The sequence below is a fragment of the Myotis brandtii genome, unplaced genomic scaffold, assembly GCF_000412655.1.
Source record: "Myotis brandtii unplaced genomic scaffold, ASM41265v1 scaffold546, whole genome shotgun sequence".
Taxonomy (NCBI): Eukaryota; Metazoa; Chordata; class Mammalia; order Chiroptera; family Vespertilionidae; genus Myotis; species Myotis brandtii.
The window spans coordinates 1,200,150-1,218,634 of record NW_005370016.1 but is presented as its reverse complement, the minus strand read 5'-3'; the positions used below and the strand labels follow the sequence as shown (position 1 = coordinate 1,218,634).

At 36.2% G+C, this 18,485-nt stretch overlaps 1 protein-coding gene and 1 long non-coding RNA gene across 3 annotated transcripts in view; one reads left to right on the top strand and one right to left on the bottom strand.

The window, feature by feature from the left end:
• Positions 1-18,485, bottom strand: part of CADM2 (cell adhesion molecule 2) — a 1,203,315-nt gene that overhangs the window by 490,268 nt on the left and 694,562 nt on the right. The window lies entirely within an intron of this gene.
• Positions 1,669-16,928, top strand: LOC106728147. Its single transcript, XR_001364404.1, has 5 exons — positions 1,669-1,679; positions 5,613-5,614; positions 7,917-7,962; positions 10,699-10,704; positions 16,919-16,928. It is a non-coding gene; the product is annotated as an uncharacterized LOC106728147 (long non-coding RNA).

The following is an 18,485-nucleotide window of genomic DNA, read 5'->3' as shown; positions in this document are numbered from 1 at the left end:
GCCATGACTATATTTTGGGATGAAAGTAGTCATTTTGACCTTTTAAGTTCATCTAGACATAAAAGGGCCTCTTCCACCCTGTAGAGTGATGCCAATACCATAAAAAGAAAATAAAACACAAAACTAAGAGGCCATGTAGTCACAAATTTCCATTTTCAACATTTATATACTTTATACACACACAAAGTCAACTAGTTTGTCACATGAGAGATTTGTATGTTTGTAGAAACAGACTAAAGAAAGGGTCATAAACAGCTTACTAGTACATCACACAATCCCTGCAGATTGTTGGCATTAATAGGCATGGGGATTAATGAAGAAAAGAGTACATACATTTATGAAGAAGGCATTTTATAGTGAAATGAAGTAGAACATAGAAAAAAAAACATTGTATTTTCTCTTTCAATTTATATTGCAGATTAACTGGGACCACTTAAGAAATAAGCAAATTCTTTTTCAATCTATTTCATTATTTTTAGATTACTCAGTAATATTTCATTTAATTAAGTTGTGTGTTTTTATTTAATGGGTATTATGTTGCAGATTTTCAACATAAAATCCTGGATACATCTGTCTATCCTTTTAAAACCTAGGTTTGGATAGATACAATTGATAGTGATTTCCTCACTGCTTTAATATTTTCTTTGTAGTCTCATATTTGATTTATGAATGTGTCTGTGTGCATTAGAAATTAACTTTCACATCATGAGTCAGTGTAATCTTATTCCTGTGTGTGTTTATATCCTTTTTCTTTTCAAACTATGAAATTTGTCATTAAGCCACAACCAACCTGTGAAATCTGTCATTCCCTGTCTGTAATTTATAGCAAAAGACTTCATGATCAGTTAGCTCTGTACTTAAACATGCAATCAATACGATGACTGGTCACAGTATAAATTAAGAATCTTAAAAAAAATACTTGATTTCAATGTAATGTCCATTACTTTAGGGTAAATACACATCAATATGTGATTAATATACTTATTGAGATTTAACTATCAAGTTAATAATAAAAATGTCCTGCAATATTGCTATTTTTCTACTTTTCCCTATAGTTATAATGTTTCAATAAATGCCTCTTATAACAAACCTATGATGTTACAAAGTTAAATTGAATTGGGAAGTTGTTTTCAGATTAGCAGGAGTAATATTTTAATTTTTTCAAAATGATTAAAATTTGGCATTATGGTACAACATCTTAAATCTACTGACCTCTATTGTAAACCTAACATAACTCACTAATTGGTTATTTTTTCAGTTCTGCAGTTGAATGATTTATAAAGTGTGCAAATGTTACTCATAGGATTAGAGTATTATAGTTCCAATTTCCATTATTAATAGTAGTATCAATAAATAAATTTAAAATTAAAATGTGAAAACACTTTGCAATTCTTATTTTCAAGGAAATGGGATTTGAAACCCAGGCACTATAATTAACTGAATATGTCAAGTTTTGCATTATATGTAAATTAATGAAAATAATATAGAAGAGTGCTAACTATGGCTATGAGCTTAGTTAGTAATCACTAAATGGTAATTGTTGTTGCAATTATAATATTATTTCCTGCAACAAATGAGAAATATTTCCCCTAAACTACATAAAATAAGAAATATTTTAAGTCAATTTGGTCTTGTAATATTACCAATATATACATGTATAAGTTCCTGAAGTGCAGCATGTGACTCAACCTTGATCTCTTTGCTAGACTTGTGAGATTTTCCATGAGTATGCAGCTCCTAATCTATGATCAAGTCAAGTAGTCTTTCCACTTTTCCTTTTGGCCCTGGCTAATCATGAATGGTTAGGATTCAAATCTATTTCTTCTCCCTAGAGCAGTTAATTTTGGCCATGGTAGCTTCAAACTAAGGCCCTTCTCTTCACTTCGAACCTTTGCCTCCAGTCCCACCTTATCTTAGACAATTGTTGGCTTCACCCAAATGCAACTGCCACATCCACCTGCTCCCCAACTAAATGCATCTTATTCTGAATCCAAGGCTCCCATTTTTGTCTTCCAATTGCATTATCAAATTTATCCATTCTATAACGAAGATAGCTAACTGGCCTTGCGATTTATCTCATCAGATCTTTTGTCCATACCAGAACGCCCTTTTTTCTTATTAATCTAATACTCATCTTCCAAGGTATACTTCAGGGATGGCCATTCTATGAAAGCCTCCTCAACCTTTCACTCTCCTACAGATTTGCTTTCTTCTTGGTTGTTCAGGACCACTTTTTAAACTACTGCTACATGTTTAGAAATTTATTAGAGCTAGTTTACAGGCCTTTTTCTCCACTTTCTTTTAATGCATCTTGAGGCAGGGATGACCTTTACCTGTTTAAGTATTTCTTATTACATTATATTATAAGGTAGGAACTCAATTAGTCCTAGGTAAATTAAAAGCTTTTATTATTTTTTGTGTGTTGTGCTGAGGTCTGTTATTAATAAACTAGAGGCCCAGTGCATGGACTCATGCACATTGAAAATAAATTAGAAGGTAGCTGGTGGGGCGGGACTGGGCAAGATGGGCCAGACACGCCCTGGAGCCAACCTCCCACGGTCCCTACCCAGCTGGCCACACCTAGGGTGGCACTGGGGCTCAAAGAGCGTTGCAGAGTGAGCAGGGTCCCTCCAGCAGGAGGAGTCCCTCGGCCTGGCCTGCTGAGGTCGGGCTGAAACTGGCAGTCCGACATCCCTCAAGGGGGCCCAGAGTGCAAGAGGGCACTCTGCAAAGTTCCTGTCACTCGGCAGCTCCTGCATTGAGCGTCTGCCCCCCTGGTGGTCAGTGTGCATCATAGCTACCAGTTGGAACGTCTTCCCCATGGTGGTCATTGCACAACATAGCTACTGGCCAGTCGGCTGGTCAGCCAGTCGCTTAGCCTTTTATATATATAGATTATTGGCAGTGTTCTGAAAGGTTGTCAAAAATGATTTTACAGGTAATGGAGACATATTAGTAATGTCATTAGAATCATTATCATGATCAGTAAGACAAAGATATGTTTTCACTGAAAAAAAAAGAAATGTGTTACCTATGACAAAGCAATGGGCAAACTTCTAATATTTTACCAAAGCAAACCATTTTTGCTATAGTCAACCATGAAATGCATGTTAATAAGAAAAATGCATATTTTCTTAATCCCTTGATATCACTCTTTTTGATTACTTATAAACCTTCACACCTCTTTTCTTTACATTCAATTAGTTTTCATCTGCCAGCAAATAAACCTTCAGATTTATATGGTCAGCAGTATCTGATAATACCTAAGTGAGTAATGGTTACCACCAATTTTTCTATACTCCTGTCTTGTTACACATTTCTCTGCTATCCAGAGAAATGAGTACATAACTATATTTCAAGTTTTAAGACTCATGAGGATGTGTGACACACATAAAAATAAAATAAAATAGTCTCTATTAAATGACTCTACTGAAAATCAAACACAAACTTAGTCATAATCATGTTGAAAGCATTTTAAAACTTTCATTATATTGGTATTTTTAGTATCTCACCTTAAAAATCATGTTATAAATTTAAAAAATAATTTTCGGTTTACTTCATACATTTATTATGGGTTGCCCTAACAAAGTGGTTAAGAGCACAATCAATGGAGTGATGCTATTTGAGTTTAATCTCAAATCTATTTCTTTCCAGCTGTGTGACCTTGATGATGATTCTTCAATATTCTTGTGCCTCAGATTCCATCACATATTGCATGATTTAATCAATACATGTAAACCAATTGTAAGAGTGCTTGGTATATTGCAAGTATCAAAAACATTCACTCATTAACCTGCTTTGCTTTTATTTTAATCAACTGCCTTATCTTCATTAATATAATCTCTTTAATGTAAACTTCTATGACATCATTGATTGTTCCAAAGATTAACTTTTAAAAAATAAACTGCTAAAAGAAAAAAATATTGATTATATATAAGCATACGTATTAAATACACTTATTTTGAATTCAAATAACTACAAAATAGGAACCACTTAAACTTTTGTATTTAAAGATCTTGTACAAAAAGATTGTTGAAGATAGCTTTTATTTAGTCTTTTAAGGCCCATTTGTGCTAGAGATAAATACACACAGACATCTACAAAGTAGATGGATCACTTTGGTCCATTAGAAAGTCCTGCTTTGAGTTCTGCTTAAGACAATCAGTAGTTTTTAAATAATATATACATGTTACCTCTAACATAGTGGAGGAATTAAATCAGATATTTAAGATTAAATGTATCTTGGAAATACATGGCAAACATTATTCAGCTAATGTATGTTGATTCATTCTGGTGCTTCTTACATGCACTAGTCCCTTGTAACAAAGAAAAAAAAATCCATTTTTTCTCTAGGATTGATGCTTCTATTATTTTTAATATCATTCTAAAAATAAAACTCCACTACAATTACTGTATTTTAAAAATTAGAAAAATATAATTATTCATTTAGAACCTCAGTTTGTACCTGCACTGCTCACTAAACATTAAAAACAAAACAATAGAACAATGCTTTAGAGGTGTAGACAAAATCTCCAAGTTGACTTGATTATAAAATATGTTTATGTATCCTCCCATCCTTTTTTCAAAGCGAGTTATTTTGACTTTATAAGCAATTGGGCAAAAAATGTTAGTATTCAAATTTGGGGCTTTTGGCTCAATCAGTTGACACTTATTCTTGAGAAACCACCACCCCGCCGGAACCCATCACTGTGCCAACTTCTACCAGAACGAGAATCCTCACCAGTAACACTACAGTGTCAGCTAAAGCTATAAAATGAGCTGGTTTGTTTAGAGAGTAGAATAACTTTAACTTTGAATGTGTTTTCAGCACATTGTTAGCAATAGACAGAAACTCTGAGAATAGGGAGTTATTTTTCATTTGGCAACTGTATCCATAGCAAGAATACAGCAGGCACAAAATTTGTTCATTTTTGAATGTGAACATTTGCCACTACTCCGAAATTTCTGGAAGTGATTATACATCACTGACTCTACTTGATGGAGGATCTTTCTATCCTAATTGATTCTATACCCTTTTAAACAACCTGTTGTTTAATATTTCAAACAAGGAACAAAAGGAGCTTCCATGTCTTTCTACATATTTGGTAAAAGAACTATTGATGGACTGTGTTTATAATTCTACTATGAGAGCAACATATTGCTCTAGGGCTACCTATATGTTTTTCCATTATATAGCTTACTATTTGTTTTCAAATAATATAAAATATTAGTTTATTTAATTATGAATAGGTCAAAAGTATTTTGGTCATTGTTTAAAAATTATTTTTATTGATTGATTTGAGAGAGAGAGGTCAGGGAGAGAGAGAGAGTGAAACATTGATCTGTTGTTCCACCTATTTATGCATTCATTGATTGCTCCTTGTATGTGCCCTGATCAGAAATCAAACCTGCAACATTGGTGTATCAAGACAACCAATTGAGCTACCCAGCCAGGGCAGTCATTATTTTTAAAATATATTTTTTCTCTCATTTTTCAGAGTCTTATTAGGTAAATAAACGTAACCCAAAATACTAAGAGTTATTGCCTCAATCTATCATGTACTATTCTTTCTGCTTTCAGAACAGAACAAAGTATGACATTTTAACTAAAGAAGTTAGATGTAATATTTTTTATTCAGCATATATTTAATAATATTTATTGAGCACTTCTATGGATTAGCTGGATGTATTTTATTTCTCCAATGCCTCTCAGACTATAGAAATTTAGAGAGTTGGTATTTTATGAAACGCATATTAGGGAATCATCCATTACTCTGATGCAAATCTAGAGCAATTTCTCTATTTGGTAAGCAAGGAATAGGCCTTCTTACACAAGTTTGTCACAAACGGGGCATTCTGCTAGAGCAGGGGTGGGCAAACTTTTTGACTCAAGGGCCACAATGGGTTCTTAAACTGGACCGAAGGGCCGGAACAAAAGCATGGATGGAGTGTTTGTGTGAACTAATATAAATTCAAAGTAAACATCATTACATAAAAGGATACGGTCTTTTTTTTTTTTTAGTTTTATTCATTTCAAACGGGCCTGATCCGGCCCGAGGGCCATAGTTTGCCCACGGCTGTGCTAGAGTGTAGATGGAAAGTAGAGGCTGAGAGAAAGAGAGAACTGTAAAAGCATGGTGGAAATTTGGAAACACAGTATCAATGAAAACAACAGAGATGGATACCTAGAGCTAAGTTAAATAAATCAGACAGAGAAACACAGGTGGTTACCAGAGAGGGGAGACTTGGAGGTGGGGAGTAGGAGAAATAGGTAAAGGTGTTTAAGAGATACAAACTTTCAGTTATATGTCATGGGGATGTAGTGTACAGCATCTAATCTAATAAAAGAGAAACATGCAAATTGACTGCACCTCCGCTATGCCCCAAGCCATGCCCACAAGCCAATCAGAGCAACTATATGCAAATTAACTGAACCAAGAGGGCAGCCGGCAGCCACGGAATTGGAGCAAGCCAGAGGCTTGGTTGCCCTGGTGATGGAGGAAGCCAAGCTTCCCGCTTGCCCTGGCTGGCTGTGGCCTCCGCTAAAGGCAACAAAGTTTCAATTATAGAAGATAAATAAATCCCAGATACCTGCTTCCAGCCAGCCTCCACTGGGAGCTTGGGTGGCTGGGGGCCTTGGCCAGCCTGCAAACAGCCATCAGCCCCTCACCCAGGCTGGGTACAACCTCATGGGGTGAGGGTCCCCGCTGGGGGGCTTGGCCAGCCTGCAAACAACCATCAGCCCCTCACCCAGGCTGGGTACAACCTCATGGGGTGAGGGTCCCCGCTGGGGGGCTTGGCCAGCCTGCAAACAACCATCAGCCCCTCACCCAGGCTGGGTACAACCTCATGGGGTGAGGGTCCCCGCTGGGGGGCTTGGCCAGCCTGCAAACAACCATCAGCCCCTCACCCAGGCTGGGTACAACCTCATGGGGTGAGGGTCCCCGCTGGGGGGCTTGGCCAGCCTGCAAACAACCATCAGCCCCTCACCCAGGCTGGGTACAACCTCATGGGGTGAGGGTCCCCGCTGGGGGGCTTGGCCAGCCTGCAAACAACCATCAGCCCCTCACCCAGGCTGGGTACAACCTCATGGGGGTGAGGGTCCCCGCTGGGGGGCTTGGCCAGCCTGCAAACAACCATCAGCCCCTCACCCAGGCTGGGTACAACCTCATGGGGGTGAGGGTCCCCGCTGGGGGGCTTGGCCAGCCTGCAAACAGCCATCAGCCCTTCACCCAGACTGGCCAGGCACCACAGCAGGACCCCCCACCCTGAAGGGGGTGTGGCCAGCCTGCAAACAGCCATCAGCCCCTCACCCAAGCTGGCCAGGCACTCCAGTGGGGACCCCCACTCTGAAGGGGGTGTGGCCAGTCTGAAAACGGCTCAGCCCTCACCCAGGCTGGCCAGGTACCCCAGCAGGACTCCCACCCTGATCCGTGACACCCTTCAGGGCAAACCAGCCGGCCCCCACCCATGCACCAGGCCTCTATCCTATATAATAAAAGGGTAATATGCAAATTGACCCTAACAGCAGAAGGAATGGGAATGACTGGTCACTATGACACGCACTGACCACCAGGAGGCAGACGCCCAAAGCAGGAGCTGCCCTCTGGTGGTCAATGTGCTCCCACAGGGGGAGCTCTGCTCAGCCACAAGCCAGACTGACAGGTGCCAGTACACCAGTGCTAAGGATGTCCGACTGCAGCTTAGGCCTGCTCCCCATAGGCAAGTGGACATCCCCTGAGGGCTCCTGGGCTGCCAGAGGGATGTCTGACTGCCAGCTTAGGCCTGGTCCCCTGGGGAGGGGGCCTAAGCAAGCAGGTGGTCAACCCCCGAGGGTTTCCAGACTTCGAGAGGGCACAGGCTGGGCTGAGGGATCCCCCCGAGTGCACAAATTTTGTGCACTGGGCCTCCTGTAGGGAATATAGTTGATAATACTGTAATGACTTTGTATGGTGGCAGTTGGTAACTAGACTTATAGCCGTGACCATTTTGCAATATATATATTGTCATATATATATAATGATGGATACCTGAAACTAATAGAATATTGTATGCCAATTATACTTCAATAAAAAATAAAAGAAGCATATGAATATGCTAAATAATAATTTGGAAAAATAGACATGAAAATATAGAATTGATTTAACTTCAGTTTTACTTATTTTCAAACTCAGGCATGCTGAGAGAAGTTAAAGCAAACCAAGAAAGCTTTAAAGTACATTCCTCTCTTGATATTTTTCCCTCTCTTTTGGGATTTTTTTGTTTACTATATTATTACTTACTCTAAAGTTACTTCAAATTAAATTTAACTAGTAACAACACAACAGGACAAGAGAAATCTTTGTGATAACCTAGAGCATCAGTTATCCTAAAGATACTCTACAGTGTATAATTAGTTTGGTCAGCATAAAAGAATCCTCAAAGATTCTTAAATAAGCACCTACAACTGAATTACATTTACTTTTTATGCTGGCATAGCTGGTATGTTTGGATTCATTAGCCCATGTATTTTGCAATGCCATTTATTGGTGTCTGTCCTGAATTAACAAAATCTAGCCTTTCTAATTGCCTTATTTTTTACTACTGAAGTTTTAAAAGCCAGTCAATATTGTCCTTAATGTGTCCCACATAGTTTAAATAAATAAAATGCAAACAAATTAAAACCTTTTTATTCTGGTTATTCAGTATAATATCACTGAATTCAGAAATTCAGAGCTTACAGTGTGATGGTATATGATAAATCTAGCCGAAAGTGACTTAATGAATAGGTGGTCTTATTCAAGAGAATTTCCTTTCAAGTCTGATATATTTATTGAAAATATAATACTTTGTAACATGGGTATACAGTTTTTTTAAAAAATATAAATATTATTTTTTAAAATAAGGTTTTATCAGACAATTGGTGGCAAACAAAAACTTTGAACTAAAATTGGTTGGTTAACATATGAACAGAATCATTACATGCCACATAGTTTAAAAATAGAATAGACCATTGAAATATTAGGTAGTGGTAGAAAACTTTACCTGTAGTGGCTAGAATAACTGCATTGTATGTCACTTAAACAATTTAATTATATTTTTATGAATTGAGAGGATTCATTTCAAATAAATGTATAGTTTCTTCAGTTTTGTTAACTTTCCTGTCTAAATTTTATAAGGATCTACTTAATCTTTCACCACCTTTGACTTTACTTGTGATACTTGCTTAGTTAATTCTATTTTCTCCTTCCCACACCCTCATGATCAAATCACCCATTTCCATAGTGTGTTCATGAACACACAAAAATTCCTTAGCTTACTATGTGACACTTTAATTATAGATTTTATGTATTTATTCATTTATGAAAATGGAATTTCACTTTTTCATTCTTTGTTGTCATAAATATTCACCCCTATAAAGAAATTGCTCACCAATGTCCCTTTAATCATCAAATATTAATCACCCATCATTTTATATATCTCTTGAAAAACTTCCTCCATTTAAAAAATCTTAAGGCCTTGGGTAAGCTATCTAATTTCTCTGATTATCAATGATTTTACTTGTAAAAATGTTAATACCTGATTTTTAGAGATGTTGAACAAATAACTAAAACAATATGTGTAAAGTAGCTTCTGCTATCAGCTTTCTTATTGACTGCTCCATCTTTAATCTCTCTCCTATTCAGTCACCGAAATTTCTCATTGTTAAAATTTTAAAAATACCATTTCCACACTCAAATCTCTTTAATATTCTCAACTTCCAATTGCATATTCAATCTTGTTTTCTAATTTATATATACACTATTTCCCAAAGATACTCAATAAAACCATGATGTTTCATATTTCCTTCAATTTGCATCTGATACCTTGTACCTGGTTGAAATCAGTTCTTTCACTTTATCTCTTTCTACATACTCCTACATTAAGGTATAGCTCAGCTATGGACTCTTTCTTAAAGTCTTTATTGACCAACACAGTAAGAAATGAGTATCCCCATCCTCTGATTGCCTGTAGCACCCTACAATACTCTCAAGAGACTTTGCCCGAATCTGCTTCATATTGAAGATATACTAATCTCCTTCAGACTTTGTTTATTTTTATGTCTCATATTATTTAAGACACTGGCTAGAAGTAGGTGCCCCAAAATATTATAAACTATACAAACCTCTACTACACATGGATATCCGCTATGAAACAACTCTGATTGCCTGTAGCACCCTACAATACTCTCAAGAGACTTTGCCCGAATCTGCTTCATATTGAAGATATACTAATCTCCTTCAGACTTTGTTTATTTTTATGTCTCATATTATTTAAGACACTGGCTAGAAATAGGTGCCCCAAAATATTATAAACTATACAAACCTCTACTACACATGGATATCAGCTATGAAACCAGTATATTATATTAGTTTTAATTTATGTATTTATTATGTAAGAAAACTGAAAGTTTAATTCTGTTAAGTCACAGAGTTCAGTGTCATACTTGTCCACAAAATTTTAATAAATGTCTCAACATTCCAATATACATATGTATTTATCCTATATTACTTCAAAAGTGGGATACATTAAATTCATAATTCTATAAAAATTAAGCTGTGGGCTCTAGAATTTTTTTATGAATACATTAGCTTCCAGTCATTGAGAAATGGGAAATGTAAAGACAGGAAGCCAGTGTGACATAGAGAATTCTAGCATAGGGAAGGGAGTGTGGGGTAGTAAATAGTACATTAGGATCATTGGGAGGTAACTTTTAGATCAGATAGATGAGAGTTCAATTTCTATTTTGATGCTAGCTTTAAGACACTCTGTGAGTTATTTAAACTCTCCATACTTCTCTCATATATAAAGCAGGAATTTAAAAGAGTATGCAACAAGAAAATGTTGATAATATGCAAATCTCCTAGTACCATGTTCAGTCTATATTAGTTATATATAGTTGCTGCGGATTTATTTACCTTCTATGGCTGTCACTGAAACTGAGAGCCGGCTTTATCTCTGAGGCTCGGCTCCAGCTCTGAGGCCTCGGCTGCTGAAAACAGGTATCTGGTTTGTTTGGGTTCTATAATTGTAACACTATTGCGGTCCTGCTCGCTCCAGCTCTGATGGCTGAAAGCAGGTTTCTGGGGTTTATTTACCTTCTATAATTGCAACATTGTTTCTTAGACTGCAGCTCAGAGCCCAGCAGCGGCAGGCGGGGAACCTTGGCTTCCTCCATCACTGGAGAAAGCAAGCCTCCTGTTTGCTTCAGCTGCCTGGCTGCCGGCTGCCATCTTGGTTGGCAGTTAATTTGCATATCTCACTGATTAGCCAATGAGAAGGGTAGCGAAGTTACGGTTAATTACCATGTTTCTCTATTATTAGATAGGATAGTTTTAATGTATGTATTTGTTATATAAGAAAACTGAAAGTTTAATTCTGTTAAGTCACAGAGTTCAGTGTCATACTTGTCCACAAAATTTTAATAAATGTCTCAACATTCCAATATACATATGTATTTATCCTATATTACTTCAAAAGTGGGATACATTAAATTCATAATTCTATAAAAATTAAGCTGTGGGCTCTAGAATTTTTTTATGAATACATTAGCTTCCAGTCATTGAGAAATGGGAAATGTAAAGACAGGAAGCCAGTGTGACATAGAGAATTCTAGCATAGGGAAGGGAGTGTGGGGTAGTAAATAGTACATTAGGATCATTGGGAGGTAACTTTTAGATCAGATAGATGAGAGTTCAATTTCTATTTTGATGCTATCTTTAAGACACTCTGTGAGTTATTTAAACTCTCCATACTTCTCTCATATATAAAGCAGGAATTTAAAAGAGTATGCAACAAGAAAATGTTGATAATATGCAAATCTCCTAGTACCATGCTCAGTCTATATTAGCTATATATAGTTGCTGCTGCCATTATTATTGAAGTCAAATTTTCTATAGTGCCTAAGAAACAGCCACCTGTATCAAGTGGTCTGATGCACAGAGTGAAAGGTATGGCTGCTTCATAGAGTTTCTGGTCCAATCATTTTTAGCTGTTAAAATTTCACAAAATAGACTCATTCTGAGGCCATGAAGCTTTATCTTTGAGGTTTGGTGTGCAGGAAAGTTTCCCTGTTAACACACATGAAGTGGTCATATGTGGTGCTTAGATATTTTACTGAAATAAAGTCTAGCAAGATATTAAAGAGAGTAGAATGACATGTCCTGGATGACTGGTCACAGGGAGGATAGAGAAGTTGGAAAACTATGCTAGACACATTTTTGTGCATCAGAAACTGGAAGTGCTAAAGCTGACATAAAAGCGATTGGACTATGATTCCTCATGGGACAGATACAAGCCAATACTTTCTTCATGGGTCTGTTGTTACAGAGGTAGTACAAGAACAGAAAACACAGAGCAACTGGAGGTCTGGATTCTAATCTTTGCCTAGGAGCTCACTATCTGCACAATTTAAGTTCACTTGCCCTACTTCTAGCAAATACTTGGTTTGCACCCAAAGAGTTCTAAAATCCCTTTCAAAACTAGAACTTGTTCCCTGTCTGAATTCCCTGCATTCAGAAATGACAAAAGTTCTTAATGATACACATACTCTCATGTTAAAACCCTTCTCTTTCAATCATATGAATATTTGTTCCATGGACTACATTTCAAGACTATACGTAAATATGAATATATGTTACTGGAGAGACCAGAAAGAATTTGTCTCTCTGTTTTCATAAGGTCCTTCAGTCATACTTTTGGCATGCTCTTCATTTTTTATTATTTTTAAAATATATTTCATTGATTTTTTACAAAGAGGAAGGGAGAGGAATAGAGAGTTAGAAACATCGATGAGAGAGAAACATCTATCAGCTGCCTCCTGCACACCTCCTACTGGGGATGTGCCCTCAACCAAGGTACATGCCCTTGACCGGAACCAAACCTCGGACCCTTCAGTCCACAGGCTGACACTCTATCCACTGAGCCAAACCAGTTAGGGCGACATGCTCTTTATAGTTTATTCATCTTATTATACATTTGGGGGTCTCTTTAATTTCATCCTTGGGTTGTATACACACATTATTGGTATTTTTAGAAGCACTTTATGAGAGCAAAATCTATTCCCTGTGCCCTCATCAATTTGAAATTACCATTTTAAGGCTGATTAAATAAGGATTAGTGCCAATGTTCTACTTATTAGGCTGTGTCTTCAACTGGAACTGATGATCTAGTATTTGTCAATAACTAGTTCACAGCCTTAAATTCCACAAAATGAAACCTTTGCATGAGAGTCCATCTGTCTGAAAATTTTAAGGCAAGTTTCCATGAAAGGAAAGCCATCTATTATATGATGATATAAGCGTAAAGTGGCATGTATCACAGCTGCTTGATTACTGCTGGGGAGATGACTTGCATTCCCCATAAGCCCTCTATCAAAATCCAGGAGTGATGGATTGAATTCCCCTTGCCTTAGCATGATGATTGATTACTTTAGGAAGATATATGAGAATGGTAGAAGCTAGGCAGAAATTAATTAGCATCACAATGAAAAGATCCTAGCATCAATCTTTACTATGGTATGAGATTGATCCAAGGAGTTGGTCAAATATCCACTAAACTTTCTGAAAGCATAAATGGTAAATCATTCATGTGAAGTTTTTGTTCACCAACAGTTCATTATTGTATAGCAATTGTAAAATTTAAAATTCATATTACTGCCAAATATTATATACACTCACACATGCACACCGACTAAATATGGGTAAATTAGCACAGTATATTTTTGACATATGACATACAATGTACATTTTGTGGCAATACTCTTTAGAAATGATGCTGGATAAGTGAAGGAAATAAAAGGATCAGGTGGCGGATATATTAAGAGGTAGATGAAAAAGTTGCTAGATGAGAGATCAAGCTTTGGCACCTCAACATAGCCAAGTTATGCCTCTCTCTGAGCATCAGTTTTCCCCCAGTGTAATTTTAGTCATCAGCTCTATCTACTTCTCAGGGCGGCTATGAGGATTAAATAAAATAATATACATTAAAGCTCATAGTAAACTTAAAGTACTAAATAAATTATGTGCATAAAAAGAATATGGCATTTATCATTTCTCTCATATATGATGATTAGGTGAATGAAAGAAAGCAAATCAGAGAAGAAAAAATGAAATAACACAGTCTGAATATTTATAGTATAATTCTAATTACTTCAAATGGAATAAATAGTTTAAGAAGGTATTTTCTTGCCTTAGCCAGGTGGCTCAGTTAGTTGGAGTGTCATCCCATACACCACAAGTTTGATGGTTCAGTCCCCATCTCTCTCTCTCTCCCTTCCTCTTTCTAAAATCAGTAAACATAGTCTTGGTTAAGGATGTTAAAAATTTTTTAAAAAGAAGACATTTTCTTAATCTCATCATTTTTGTAACTACACAATCAAAGAGAAAGATCAACCAAAAGGTAACTTTAAAATACTATAAATAACAGATCTGCCTTTTAAGAGTGAGCATTAAGATATTAAAGGTTGGTGGATAATTATTTTCTTGATGAGAAGAACATCCTATGAAGTTTAGTCCACTTTTCATTGTATTGATGAATTTGGAAGATCCAATTTCAAAATATGCAGGAAACTTTTAAAACATGCCTTTAAGTGTATTGCTTGAAATTCAACTGTTAGGGTGAAATGAAATAAAGTACAACCAGGTACAGATGGAAAATAGAAAGTACCAATAAAACTAAAATCATCTGCCTTGGACACAGATGATGAGCCAGTGAAAAGGGGTTAGTTACAAAGACTGCACATAACTCCTTTGTTTCCCAGGAGCAGGGGGAGGGAGGATAAGTTCAGTAACAGCAAGTGAGTTCCTGAGAGAATTATCCCAGGAGGCTGATGAACTTCTGGGGGAAGAAAGGGGGAGTCACTTAAAAACCTTTGTTTGCAAAGCTAAATAGTTGAACAAGAATCCCAAAGACCAAGGTCTCCCATATTCTGAGTCTCCCATATTCCCCTGGAGAAAAAAACTGTCAGCAGCACTGTTGGTAGAAATGCATCCTGGGAACTGAGTTTCATCATGATACAATCTCAAGGATGACAGACTTCTACTTTTTTATGCACTCAGGGTTTAAACGTAATTTTGGATCCACTATATGTCAGACATTGTGCTAGGTGCTAAGGATATAAGCATGAGAAACATTCTGTTATTGATGTTAAGAAATGTATCATCTAGTAGGGTAATTATCCATAATAATTAGAGCAACATGTTTAGTGAGATAGTAGACATTATCACCTTCTGCACAAAAAGGGTTTTTCTTAACTCTGCTTGTATAAGTCAGTACCAATAAAAAGGTGAAGTGGTGGGTATGGGGTGGAGGGGGTCACTGGGGAAAAACACACACAAAGACAACAACTGTAATACTTTCAACAATAAAGATAAATTATGAAATAATTTATTTGAAATTGAAAGAGTGAATACTTTCATGGGTCACATGCAATTTCTACTGAAGGGATAATGTAACAGCTTTGGCATGTGTGCATGTATATGCATAGCAATTGCAAGATTCAAAATATATATTACTGCCAAACATTGCATATATTCACACATGCACACAGATTTCATAGAGATAAATTGATACAGTATATTTTTGATATATGACACACAATGTACATTTCACAGCAGTAATTTTTAGAAATATATCAATCATATGACCAGCAAGCAAGCTGTAAGACCCATATTCTTTTTGAGCTTTAATGAATCAATAAATTCAAATTTCATGTAAAACAGCAAATCTTGAAAAGAGCAATGCCTCATATTTTCAGATGGTGCTCTATGATTTGTTGATTCACATGAAATGTGAAGAATACAACTTTTTTTTCAAAAATGAATGAAGATTCTTGCAATTTTTCTATTTCTCTCTCAATCAATATTCAGTTACAAAATAAAGGTTGCCTAATAGAACTTCACTGAGTAGAAAATAGTTAATTTAAAACCTTTTTGTCCTAAATTATGTTCTTATATTTCCTAAGGTAATTTGTCACAGAATTTTACAATAGTTATCAAGATAATTAAGTTCTGAAACAGGTTCTAACAGCAGGAGTGTCGGAACATAAATTAAGAGGGTTTTAAATAACCACATTTTATTTAAATCCCCAACTGTACACTCTTAAACAAATTTATCTTTGTAGCATTAACAGTCTAACATTGCTACACTTTAATGACAAATCAAAATTGGAAGCCTTTAATCATAATTGCTTTTAATTCTAAGTGGAAGTCTGAATTACAAAAGTGGCCATTGAATGGAAAAGGTGTGTGAAATTGTTTCCTGTTGACAAGGTTAATTTGACTTGCTTTGAGTTTTTTTCTGGCCCTTCTAAGATTTTTGCTGATTTTCCATCAGTTTTAAGTCATACTTCTGTGTAAATAAATTTAAATTCATAAATATAAGATGCGAGGATAACAACTAAAGAAAATAAAAATGGAAAAAATTGACACAATTAAAGAGAATATGAAGTAATATGAAAAACAGACTCGTGATAATCACTGAGGCTAACACATAATAAAATAATACAAAACATTTCAAATAGAATTTTTAAAAAATTGTATAGGGCTATGCTCTAGATCAAAAAACAAAACAAAAATTATTCAAGCACACATTAACCTGGGACTAAAGGTTTAAAAGGTTAGTATAAATTAGTCTAAATAAAAAAAAAAAAAGATCTGAAGAAGAATTGTGTTGTCCACAAATAGGATGATGTTTCATTGGGATCTGTGAGTTAATCTAAAAATTGAATTATTAAAGTAATGAAACCAAAATATTCCAACGTTTATTTATGTCTGCGATGTTACAAAACTCAGATATTCTGAAATATAATTTATAATTTTCATAAAATCTCATAATTGCAAAACATTTTTTTAAAAAACATTTTAATATAAATGCCCTTCAGATAAAGATGTTCCCCTAGTCAAAGGGAAAATATATGCATATACATTAATATAGAATGTATAGTCATATTTCAAAAATAATATTTTTAAATATTCAGTATAGAGAGACATCATTGTCACACAACTCCATCTCTCCTGTATCTCATTTGAGAGCAAATGACATACACATATACACAGGCATAGTATATTCATTACTTGTTGCCACTGAACACAAAAAGATAGGTAAATAGATAATAGAGTAGCTGGCTAGATAGAGATATATTTATGCAAATACATATATGTGTGATTTCTATGGCACTTATTTCTACTTATTTATATCTTTATATCCTCTCATTTTTGTGATCATGTCAATGGAACTGAATTCACAGTCATGTGATATGGCAAACACTGTCATTTTCTACCTAATTATTTTTTCATTCTGTTTTAGAAGTAAATTGAGTTAGATTGACCATATCAGTCTTCTGTAGATTGACCAATTCTACAGAATCAACCCCTCAAAAATCTGTTTCAATGAGTATAGCAGTGATGCAGATGGATGAAAAATTTCAAAATAATTTATATGTATTAAAAAACCACTTTGTACAATATTTGTATTTGGTTGTTGTGGTATCATAAGAATTAACAGTATTAAAAAAACACACAACTATAGAGCATATAGTGAATCACAAAGAAATTAGAAAACTGTCTTAGTTTATTATCCTAATTCTTGATTAATTTCTTCTGGATGCAGAGTTTTAAGTTTAAATTTCTAAAAATCTCAAACAGATACAAAGCATAAGCAGTATTGCTGTTATGCTCTTTGTGAACTGATAAAGTACTTCCTTTCATTAGTTGTATAGAGTTTAGTGTATGGTGTCACTCATTCACTAAATCATTGGATCATGCTACAGGCGTTTAATGGGGATTTATTCTATTTCAGGCAAGTGTCAGAGCGCGGCCAGAGCCTTGCACAAGCTCTGGTGCTCTGAGTTGTTCTGAGTCCATGTATTCTTCTGCATTCTCCCATTTGACTACTCCAGGGTTGGTTCTTGCTTGAACCCTGCCCACTGTACAACTGTTGGGAACTTAGTCCAACTTCCTCCTTCATCCTCTGCTCACTAGTAACAGGTGTGGGGTCCGAGCCCCTCTGCCTGGGGCTGGGCCTCCTAGGAAGCCGGGCCTTAGATGGAGAAGCCATGAGAGGTTGTGTGTGTATAAGAATGAGTCTATTGCAGAAGCCAGTGGCCATATAACCATCAGAGAAGACATCCTCACAGCAAAGCCCATACAGGCAGGCAGCCAGACATGGGCTGATGAACATATATCTTTCCCATAAAATAGCATCAGTCTCTGTACCCACAGCTAGTATCTGAGCAGTCATACGCTGCCTCCTAGCCTCACTGTCTCACATCGTAGCGGTATCTGAGCTCTCTGGCTCAGCAGCTTCTCCTGTCTATCCTGCCCAGCTGCTCTCTCTAGCAGACTTCCTCACACACTCCATCCTAGCTGCTCTGTCTCCATACTCCAGCTTTTACTCACGCCCACCTCAGCTGACTAGATTGGTCAGTAACCTACTTTTATACCATTTAGACAAAGAAGGCTTCGTGC